Source organism: Bombus vancouverensis, chromosome 8 (assembly GCF_051014615.1).
Source record: "Bombus vancouverensis nearcticus chromosome 8, iyBomVanc1_principal, whole genome shotgun sequence".
Classification (NCBI taxonomy): domain Eukaryota; kingdom Metazoa; phylum Arthropoda; class Insecta; order Hymenoptera; family Apidae; genus Bombus; species Bombus vancouverensis.
The window spans coordinates 16,798,674-16,810,926 of record NC_134918.1 but is presented as its reverse complement, the minus strand read 5'-3'; the positions used below and the strand labels follow the sequence as shown (position 1 = coordinate 16,810,926).

The 12,253-nt window shown below is 37.1% G+C and overlaps 2 long non-coding RNA genes across 7 annotated transcripts in view; one reads left to right on the top strand and one right to left on the bottom strand.

Annotated features, from left to right (window-relative positions):
• LOC143303052 (uncharacterized) overlaps positions 1–981 on the top strand; it is a 260,835-nt gene extending 259,854 nt beyond the window's left edge. The window contains exon 6 of the long non-coding RNA XR_013059031.1: positions 554–981. This is a non-coding gene — a long non-coding RNA (uncharacterized LOC143303052). The remainder of the gene's footprint in view (positions 1–553) is intronic.
• LOC117159640 (uncharacterized) overlaps positions 1–12,253 on the bottom strand; it is a 149,121-nt gene that overhangs the window by 103,484 nt on the left and 33,384 nt on the right. The gene's annotated exons all lie outside the window — the stretch shown is intronic.

The following is a 12,253-nucleotide window of genomic DNA, read 5'->3' as shown; positions in this document are numbered from 1 at the left end:
GCGAATGATTATGCAAAAATTAAATATATATAAATATTATGTAGTATATTTGAATCTATCGCGGCCCTCGCTACGGCAAAATGTATAAAATTCACGCGACAGTCAACGTGTAACAGCCGATATTTGTATATTTGAAAGAATTTTTCCCCATTTTTCCCCATATTTCTAATTTAATTGAGTATATTAACGAAACGCTTAGGTTACGTATTAGCTCGTTTACAAAAGATGGTCATCCGACCAGGAGAATATTGGACGATGTAAACAAATTGTGCAAAAATATAAATTACCTTTCATTTATTCTTTGGAAACGTGATAAACATATCTGGGTTTACCTGATGGAGGAAATATCGTTGGTTGTAAATAGCATCGCAGTATAATAGCACAGCAAAGGGCGCTGTCTATAAACGAATTATTTTCTTTATTATGCATTGGCAATGCTTTTCAAATAAAAAGATTTTCAAATAAAAAAAGTAAGACTATCAAATGGATTTTTAAATTATTTTTGTACGACTTTATGACGCATATGTAAGTTGGCAATTTAAAAATGTTTCAGCCGAACGAAGGGGTGCGTTACGCGATTGGCAGAGGAACGGTGTGTGCGTGTGGAAATAGAGCGGATGTAGAAAAGTAAGTGTAAGGTATGAACGAAGGGAAAAACGCAATGGAAAATGTAAAAGAGCGGAAAGATGGGTGTCGAAAGGAGAAGATTAAATAGAAAGTGACATTATCAACGTTAAATATACAGCAGTTATTTAAATTATTTAAACACTCGGTTCTTCTTGTAGAATAAATAGAATTTTTGATTCTATTATATATTTTGTTTATTAGAGAATGAGATAATCAAAAATATATTAACTAAGTGAAAAAGTAAATATCAAGTATTAAGTGAAATGTAAAAATAATAAACACAAAATAATTAAAAAGATAATATTTCTTTGAATATTATACAAAAAGTGGTAAACTTTTAATAGATACTTAACAATTTATTATCGTCACATTTCAGTGAAAAATTGAACCTGATTCTTCGTTAATTTACCGTAGATCTATTTTTAAATCCTTTGAATTTGATATATGAATTTCTATTTAAATAGTATTATTCTTTACGACGTTTTGATGTTCTTTTATTCCAACTGAAAAAAGTTTGTCAAGTTCCTTGTTGCTTATAAACAAACGATATGAAATATGATTAATGACAGATCGGAAAATGAATTCCTTTCGGGACGTAACTGGCAATACGGTAATTTATTTATTTTTCATATATCCTATAATTATCATATATATATTATCAAATATATACAATAATACAGTCAACAACGTAATACGTATTGCGATATATTAATTAACGAATTAATTTATCGTAGCGATAATCGTATTTATAAAATGTGAGACACGAAACGAATAAAAATTTCTTCTGAGAAAATATTTACGGAAAGAAGATGATCAAAATTCATCGCGATACACGTACTAATCGTCATCGTTGAAACCTAATTACAAATTAAGCGAACATCCAAAACCTCCTATTTTCCCCTTGTATAAACTCTCGACATAGTTTTAAACATACGCTTCATGCCGTTCAGAGTCGAGCCATTTCTTTACAGAAATCGCGATATGTACTATATTTGATCGATTAAGAGAAGATATGGTAAACGTGCGAATCGTAGGAAAACCCACGAAGTTACGTACGATTCATCAGAAGGCATTGATTTCCGTTTGTTTTCACATGCGAGTTTGTTGAATTAAGACGTAAATTGCTTCATCGAACAATGCTTCCCATGGTTCTATGATTCTCTCCGTTTTATCCTGTGTGCTCGCTTTTCTTCCCGCGTTACCGAATCTCGAATGCAAATATGTCAAATAAACGCGAATACTTGGAGTACATACATACATTAGGCTGTGTGAATATACAAACGCTAACTGTGCAAACGTACTATTAGCGTACGTATTAAACATATGTACGCACTAGTACTGGTATACGTATGTACATTGTACATTCCACGAATTGATTCAACGTAGCGTTTGTGACTCTGCAGCTCAGTGTCGTTTAGCGTAATTTTACGAGTTAAACACTTTAATGCGTTCACTGTTGATAGAATATGACGTTGTCTACGCTACGTATCATTAAGTAACTTTTACGTAATTATAACAATTTCCTTCTCTAACGAATAAACAAAGTTCTAATTATACAGCATTCGTTGCTGAACTTTATTTAATTTCATTCTCCCCTTAATTATATCTGTAGATAGATAGAATATATCTACTATAAATATTAAAGTCATTTGCGAAATGATAAATAAGAAAAAGAAATTATGACATGAATTAGACATCGTACACCCTAACATCTTGCACGTGCGATATTTACAGTATCAATTTCTATAACACTTCCTGTCTCTACGATTTCCTATTTTTCCCGCAACATTTTCAATGCCTCGAGTTAAAATTTTAATAACCATTTCAATCACAAATAAAGATAGAAATGTTTCATATAAAAGAGTAATCGACGCATAAAACGTAGATAAACGAATAAAAAAGTTTTTAACGCAACTTCGTTACCGCAGAAAAACACAGAGCATTCCATCATCGTTTCATATAAAACTAACATACACACACGTGGGAGGTAGACGATTTAAAAACAGTTCAAATACAAAACCAGCAAACGGTCTATTCGCCCAGACGCCCAGTCCGATCAAAAATCCAGCCGGAGAGCCGCTTCATTCATTTAGAAACGGGTTACGTTCCGTCGGGAGTCGGGGACTCAATTTACACGGCGAAGAATCGAAGTTCCCATTACGAGGGGAAATAGAAGCAAATCATTTGACCAAACACAGTTTCCATTCAGCGTTTCATCAATTAAATAAATTCGACAAGAACCAGGCCCAGGACAGAGTATTAACCCCTGTGTTCACGATTCAATTTTCTACCCCGTTTCTATCCCTCTGCGTCTCTGAGATCGGCAAACAGAGTGGAGAAATCTCTAAAAGAAGAAAAAAGAAAAAAAAACTCTGGAAGATTGTAAGATTATGAAATACATTATTGCGTAGATGTGTGTGCATAGGTACATGATTATTTTTGACATTATTGGTACTCGTAAAATGTTCGGTAATATATTTCGACCTCTTTCTCCTCGTAATTTTATATTTTTATTGCAATATCTCGATTTCACCTTCCTATGTTCATCGTATATATCGTGTATGTGTATTATTCTCGAAAGTTGCGAATAAAAGGATCTTCGACAGTTTCTCCATCCATGATTGTCAATGGAATAATTAATATTCTATTCTATTATATTGGAAGAATAAGTTACTTAATAAATAATCCAATTCATAATTTCTTAGTTTTACAAAAATCTCTCTCTGTCCTTCTGCTCATTATTAATTCCCCATTATATCATATTCCCATTATAATAAAACTTCAAAATACCTCCTAATATAAACGTACAAACCTACGAACGCATGCAGATACCAGCAAGCACTAACATATGTACATACCAACGATCGAATCTTCCGTCTCTTCCGTTTCCACGTATCAATCCAGATAGGTGGAAACACTACGGTACACGGTCATTTCCGGTGGCGATAAGATCGACCGATTCGTCGAGGATCGTTGCAATTAGTAATCACGCGTGCATTCCGTAACGCGGTTGCGCAACGCGATGTTATACACGCGTGTATCCTGCGTCCTTTTTTTCCGCTGGAATGCATCGAGTCGAACAAGGACACGAATATTTCTCCTACCGATATACATATATAGCATAACATTATTATTTCTCCGGTTTCTCCGTTGGTTCTCCACCTGCTGTCCTCCTCCCCTCGCCTCATCCACGCTCTACAACTCGTATCACCGCCTATCTATCTTCTTCTTCTTTTTTCATCCCCCGTTTTTTCCATGATCGCGACGCCACCGGCACCGACGGATCGTCGAATAAATTTTTTATCGCTGCCGCCGACGAACCACCTAGCACCGACTCTTTTTTTTTTCTTTCCTTGTTTTTATCGATTCTTCTAGTTTCCTGTTCCGAGGCTGCCACCCTCTACCACCCCCTCTATCGCCCATACTTCTCACCCTCTTTCAACCGTGGCCCGCGATTCTCTTCCCGCTGGATCCCTAGGGTCATTTTCGTGCGCGTTAAACGTTCTCGCGGGATTCCGCGCGTATTATCGACGATATCGTGATTCGGACAGATTTTTTTTCCTCCCTTTTTTCTCGTCTTTTAGATTTCTATTTCTTTTTCTCTCCGGGATTCTTCCTCTCTTTTGGATTTTGATCCTTTCCTTTCTTTTTTTTTTTTCTATTATCCGGCTTATATTCGGAGGAATGAAATTAGGCACGACGGATATTAGCGTAGAAGAATAACGTCGTTTCGTCGAGTCGACGGTTCCGTGGACGATCGATGGCTCGTGCGTGTCTGTCTTCGCGTCGCGTGAAGGATTTTCGCGTTGTTACGGCTCAGCCGTTTTCTTGGTTAATGGACTTTCGTCGGGGCACCAGGTCGATCGTGAACATCGCGGAGGTCGGAGGTGAATTTTGGGAATTGGCTGTATGTGATAGGCGAACGAAATGTTTGGATAGCGTCGAATTTATTTTGTGTGTGAAACGTGAGAAAGATACACGGATAAATGGAAATATGGTGAATGGTAGAATTAGAAGTATCGTAAAGATCAAGTTGTGTCAATTGTAACAGAAGTATTAAGTTACAACAGCATTGTAAGATAATTGGAAGATTCAGATGCTTAAAAAGAAAGAAAGTTTGAAATTGAAAAATATTCGAAATTCAAGAATTTAGCAGAAAGGTGATGATCGTGAATCGATTTGATAGATCGAAAATTTAAAAATTACTACATTAACTAGTAATAATTAGGTTTGTTATTGATTTTTGGAAGCATAAGTACGCTCTATCGTACATTTTATGGTACATGAAATTATTGATAATCATTAGAAAAATATTGATATTAATAGAAGACTTCCGATGGGAAGATTACTACTAAATAATATTTAAACATTCTAGTAGACTGGTTTATCATCTATCTATCGTTTCTCTGATTATTATAATAATATATATTATAGTAAAAATACAATTTGTAGGTGCACGTACGTGCGTGTTAACTAGTAAATGAAACTTTTCTTATCAATATATAGCCCATTCTTTTATCGTTATTTGTCCTGCTTACGATACGTACGTACCTGGTACATTTTTATTTCATGCTGCTTTTAGCATTTGTGTACTGCAAACCGTTGCTTCTTTTCATTCAACAGCGCAAATCTCTTAAAATGTCAAGAATGTGTAAGAAGTATCCTTTTTAAATCCATTGAAAGGAAGACACTTTATAAATTGATTAGGTAAACGTGTAACTCAAAGTTTCATGATTCGTCGTTCAACTTTTTTCAAAGTGAGAAAATATTTTTCTTTTAATATAGAGAATAATATTAGTACATATTACGGTTAACATAAAATGTATCGTATTTTTAGACGATTAATTTATAAATTCTCTTTCTAAAAGAGGAATATCCGAAAATTCAATTTATAATAATGAACGATAAATTCGATTGAAACAGACAAATTAAGTGCAACTTTTCCTCGAGTCTTCTCTGCAATTTGACGTTCAATGAGTCACGTCTGTATTTAGAGTCGATGGAAACTATTCCTAGGCGAATCTTTAAAAAAAAAAGAGAGAAGAAAAAAAGAATAAACTGGAAGTGTGTGGAATTATTGTTTGATGCAGACTTTTCCGACACGCAGTAGTAAATCTACGTTATGCAAACATACTGTAATGATACCAAGTAACGTTCACAAATTGCGTGCTGGTAATACATGCGTATTTGGATTAAACTTCCTCTTATGAAACGTGTTTTTTATTACTGATAGTATCTAAATAACGCGTATAATCTCATTAAATTCCAACGCACTTCTTACGATCGTTTTCCAGGAATTTTCATGCCTAATTTTTCAACACCGGTTATAACATAAATAATCAATATTTCTTGCCTTATACTGGCATTAAGATCTTGAAACATCGATAAACGTATGTTTTTATTATACGAGCATTATGAAGGCACAGGCACGTAAAATGGATGACTTACCAAAAAGACTACAACGATTGTATAATACTAAATTGGTTGTTTAACCAGAGAATTTTTTTTACCAATTTCTGCACCATTATATGCATGTGTAGTAATGCGTTTTGATGCCTGGAAGCGTACAAAGGACTGTTATTAAAGTCTAAATTTATCCACAAGTTTCTCAAATTCAACATATCAAATTAAACATACACGTACAAGTATACTTACATATTGCTTCCTCTTTTTCTACTTGTAAATTATATTTCCGCTTGCGAATTTTAAGTAGAAATCCATTAATGATTCACGCTTTAAACAAAAATCCACAAAAGTCCTAACGAATCTTAAAACCAAGCAATACGTTTAACAAATTCTCTGCAGAGTAAAAGTGTTCGGCATTATATAAGGACATCGAGATCGACAGAATCATTAGAGTGATTCAAAACGAACATCGCGTAGTTGGGAAAAAACGCAATGACTATGACATAGCTATACAGTGGATATTTATACAAATTTATATATACCTTCATAAATACAATAGAACCTTGGTAGCTTATTACATCTGCACATGTTACAACAAGTACTCTACTTTGAATTTGTTACACATCGTATTTCGAAAATCGTATAAACCAAACAAATTGGTCAGTACAGCGGACACACTGTTAGCAGGTTTACAGAGGTTATTTACTAAATAAAACAAAATCCTTAAATTCTTAAACTTCGCAACAAAAAAAAAAAAAAAAAAAAAGAAAGAAAGCATCAGAAAATTACCCAGCAACCCAGAACCTGTACAACCAACGCCTGAGAATCTCCTCTTAATTTTCCCGCCAGATGCAACGTGCATCTATCTCGCATCGACACACGAGCAAATCTATGCACGATAACTCGAAAACAGTAGGCTACGTTCGGCATTCCTTGCTTGTAAACCGACTAACGTCAAAGAGGGAAGGATGGAAAGCACGATGCTTGATCGTCTAGTCGATGATCGTTAGGTAAAAGATGGTAGCCGATGGACTTCCGGAAGGGAGCGTAGGACGCGATGTCGAGTTTGGTCGAGCTCGGTTCGCACGGTCCGCGGGTGCGATAATCTTTGAAAATTGGCGCGATGCGAGAGCCGGGGCCGCATTCCACCGATGCTGGAGGAAAAATCGAGGCCAGAGCCCGCGTATTACGCCCGTCGGTACCCGGTATGTACGTACGTGCATGCACATCTCCGACGTTTGCAACGCGGAGCACACGTGTACAGCCACCGAGCGAGCCGCGGTCGTTCGGCCCTCCTCCTGGCCGACGTCGTTCCACAGCCAGGTATTTACAGAGGCGAGCAAATAGTTCCCGAGGCCTCCGCGCTCCTCTCGTGACTACTGTTTTCAGTTCGTGGTCGACTTCGATCGACCTTTGATCGATCGTGAATGCACGTTTAATCGAGCGTGCATGAGTCGCACGGCCATGCACGCCGTTCCTCTGCCTTCCACCCCACGACCAACCAACTTTTTCTCTCTCTTCCTGCCTCTTTCTTCCTCTTTTGTGCTTTCCTACTCTCTCCTGCTTCTCCTTTTTACGTCCGATGTTTCGCTTCGCTCCTTCGGCTCTTTTGTCCGCCAGACAAAGTCGCTGTGCTTGCTCGCGACACAGGACACCTCCGTTTTGTGAACGCAGAATGGCAACTTTTTTCGTGTTTTAAATTTTACAGAGTCGCAAGGTAAATCGATGGGTAATTGGGTTTGGCTCGTGGTTTCTAGATACTTTGGCGGTCGTATGTCCGTGGTTGTGGGAAGGATTGCTGCTATAGCTGCGTGAGATTGGTATATACAGTGGCGGACAAGAGGAAGTTTAAAAGTTAAAGCGATGGAAATATTATTAAAGCGAATTATAACCGAGAAGTGCTATTGACGTTCAAAATTCAACTTTTTTTTTCGTCCGTCGTTCTAAATCATTTTGCACGAGTCTTGGTTTGATCGGTGTTTTCACGAGAAAAAAAAGATTACGGTGGTTTTAAACTATTCTTCTAGGTGTTTGAACAATTTTTCTGGATAGAAGAGAAACCGGAGTGAAAAGTAGCAATAAATGCCGGAGATAAGATTCAGAACACGCGCGTTAAAACTTCTTCTGGGTTATTAATAATAGTCGAGGTATCATCAATTACGTAACATGCGGCAGCGTCACTTTCTTTTTGCGACGACACGCGAAGACGCGTGATTCCAGGCGTACACACACGGTGTGTGTTAATTATGGTTAATCCAATAATACGATTTACTATCCTGCGCTGCTCCAAGAGCCATCAGCTCGTTTCCAGCTACACCGCGGCTACCGATAACACGCGTTCCCGTGCGCTGTTTCTCTTCGAAACACCGTACTTTCTCCCTTTTCTTTAAATTCCCGCTGCGCGTTAGCATGTTCCTTAATAAGAGTATTCGACGTTTTCACGATCGAAATTAAAACAACCTTAAATCGAAACATGAAATCAGATAGCGGGACCTAACCCCAGCGGGTTTAACGTTTTCACACGAGCAGATCCGTCTTCCCTCATCCCTCGATTTACCAACGGGAATGTGGTGTCGCCATTCAGTCGTATAATCCCTCCATTGTGTCCGTCGAAAAAGATCGCGGGATATTTGCGAATAATTAATAACACCGCAATGAGACACGTGACAAAATAATTCGTATAGTTTTCGAATCATTTTGAACGAGTCTCGTGTTGTTTGCGGTACGTTTGTATGAAAAATTCTTTAAGGACTTAATTAATGATATCTTAGCTTCCCAATTACTGCTTTACAGAAGTTGATAAATTTGTACCTTCTGTATTCTTTTAATGTCGTTTTTCAATAATCGACAGTCCATTATTAAATATACTTTCGCCTCATAAACACACCAAATACAGTTTTCTTTTCCTATAATTATCCCGATTAACAATTATTAACGCAAACTGAAAAACCAGTAAGAAAATCCTACTACCACGTGTCGTAGAAATATCAACAGCTTATAAAAATCTTCGTCTCTGTCACAAATTATTGGAATTAGGTTTTCAATCATACAGCGGACATAAAATCTAGATTTCTTCCCTGCAGCTATTTCATCTTCTGAGAAGCTGGGAATTTTTCCACATTACAGGTACATCTTTTGTTACATATCCGATTATACGTATACTAATTGTTATTAGGAGATCTTTCCACCAATATTCCAATAATGCAACCATCACAGATGTCCGCGGTATTTCATGAACTCTCCAAATCCCTGGAAGATGTGTTTCGTGCCTGTCTTCCGAGGGACTTCGTTTCAAGAAACTTTTCCTAGTTCAGTGGAAACGATCGTCAGCTTGGTAGCCAAAGAGGATCAGTTTGGAGGGCGAAACTGGCGAAAGAATGGCCTGCCGCAGGTGAAAGCGATGATCGTAAACGATTTTGAGACAGTCTGGACGTCGAGAGCGATCGCTCGGGGCCACGGATAGAAGAGGCTGTGTTTAAAAACGAAAAATTCAGCCGAGTCTGCTCGAAACTCTCCGGGTCTGCGTTTGAATAGCTAATGTTGCGTGAGAGATGCAATGGCGGCAATTCTGCTTCGTCTTCTCTCGCTAAAAATGGTATGCGTGAATGCGTTTCGTTGATCGACGAGGCCTATACGGTTCCATTAAAATCGGATACGTGTATAACTTCAGGACAATCTTCCAGGACATCCACTTGATTTTTAATATCTTGGAACGTCGAGGATGCACGACGTAGCTTCGAAGAAGACTGAATTTGCAATACTTGTACAACTATTTAATATAGTTTCGCACTTGGGGATAGTCGTAATACATTTTTTTAATGTGTTTAGAAGATAATAGGCTATTTAAAATTTTAGATTAAATTATTCGAATATTTTCATTTCAATTGGTTTAGATCAAAGAAAAGAATTTTGACATCTTATCGATTCTGATTTGCGATTTCTACGTTTCGTTGGATAATTTTAAGAAAGAATACAATTTCGATGTATCGAAAATTGAAGCTAATTGTGGTATCTTTTTCAAGACTGAAATTTAGAATCAGAAACGATAACTTTGAAATCTTATAAATTTCTAATTTGAAAGAGAATTGAGAAAAATACGTATAAGATTGATTTTTTAGCTGCTTAGGATATATTATCGTGCAAATTCACTTGTATCACTTGCGTGGATCTGGAACATCGTTATTTTTATATTATTCGTTGTAAATGATATAACATAAATTATATCACGATTTATTGCATTTATATGCTAATAACGAAATAAATTCGTATGTTGTCTTCAATATGTAGTTCGATACTTTAGTTCCTTCGAGTCATATTTATTCCTCTTGCAGTGTATAATTAGCCTAATTTAATCTGAAGAACGTTTAACATCTGTTTCTACCTATGTACACTCCTTCGTTTTATACGCGAAAAGCACTGTCTGAACGTACCACTTATCCTTATTATGTATCATACGTATCACTCCTTATTTACATATTCGCATAAACAGCGACAAACCGTACTACCATTACAATCCCATTAAACCCTCAAATCCAACCGCTAACATTACAACTGCCAACTTTTAACGTACGAGTACCTACATATTATATACTATATATAGACGAATATAATTAAAGTGGGACGATGTATATAAAAACGTATGTACAGATTGTACTAATCAAATCAAAATGAAATTTACATATAAAAATATTTATCGTAAGAAGAAAAATGCAAGCCACATATTTTACAATACAAGTATTTGTTCGTGTACTTTGCAATACAAAATTTCAAACGGCAGTCATCATGATTATTAGTCAGTCATTTCGTTCATTCTTTGTTCAGTTCTACCATTAAATCCATTATGGCTTAATATTGCAACGCAACGTTTCATTTACAATTTCTTTCCAATCAGTTTGCATTGACAACCAGCTCTTTAATACTGTGGCTATAAACAGGAATCGCAAGGATTCGCTTAATATTTTTCTTTCCATCTAGATTCTATAATTTTATAAAATTTGGCACACTGACTGCCACGATAGTCGCTAGTAATCAACGTTGCTATTAAAATACGATAGATAAGATCGCAAATTAATAAAAATACGCAATGTATAATATCGGAAAGTTTGGTACCTAAGGTAAAACATAAAATTCGTATGGCTGTCGATCCGTTAAAAAAATTAAGTACCAAAATACAACGTTGTAATAAACTGTTGCTCGCCCCCTTAACCCAACTACTCTAATTTCTATAAATTCGTCCTCGCCCTCTTGTCATCCTGCACGATTTTCCTTCTAAATATTTGGCGTGCAACATACACTGCCAATCTTCGAGCGCAGAAAACTCCGTCAAGGATAGATACAGCTTTTCGAAAGGACGAGAAATCCTTGAATGACCTCGCGACGAAAGAATGGCACGGGCCGTTGACTCGTTTTATCCTATCTGCACTGGTTAGTATACCTAACCTAATATATAACGGTCGTGTCCTTCGACCACGCAGTAACCGAGACCGCTCGGTTCGCCCTCGCAGGATCTCTTGTGTGCTCGGGCGGACACGCGATGCAATGCAGTCTGCTGCTGGCCGATAGCTGGTTTCAAGAGGGACGCAAAATGGTGATCCCCGTTTCGTTCGTCTACGCTATTTTCAATGCTTCCACTATCTCTAAGCCGCGATCGATTCTTTTTCAAAGGAGGCAAAAGGAGAGAGCTCGAACGTTTGCTCCAGTTACGAAATGTTCCGAGGAAAGAGGCGCACGTTACGCGTGTTGCGTATATGCGTTTTATTATAATGTTACAGCGCGTTAGGTGTGTTACGGACAGCGTCGTTATTATCCTTATTACCGGTGGACCGTGAGTCAGGCAAAATTACTGCCGGGAGAAATTAGTTTGTCCATCTGCCACCGGTACATGTGTGTGTGTGTGTATGCGCTTGTTACTTCCACCGTTCTTGATTGCGTTTTCATGTTTTTCTTGGAAAATTTAAATTTTCTTTTTCTTCTTCTTTTGCTACGTTTCGGTTTTTGGAGACATTTTTTTAACAGTACGCGTAGCGAAGTAGTCTGCGTATATTTGAGTATACATGGAGTTTAAAAGCAATTATAAGGTTGATTTATTGAAATTTATGAAAGTAGCAGATGATAGATTTACAGAATGTTTCCACTTCGAAGATATTTAAACTGTAGATGTTTATGTGTAGAGGATGGTTAGTTGGACGAGATTGCTCGTTGTTGAAACCGTCGAATATAT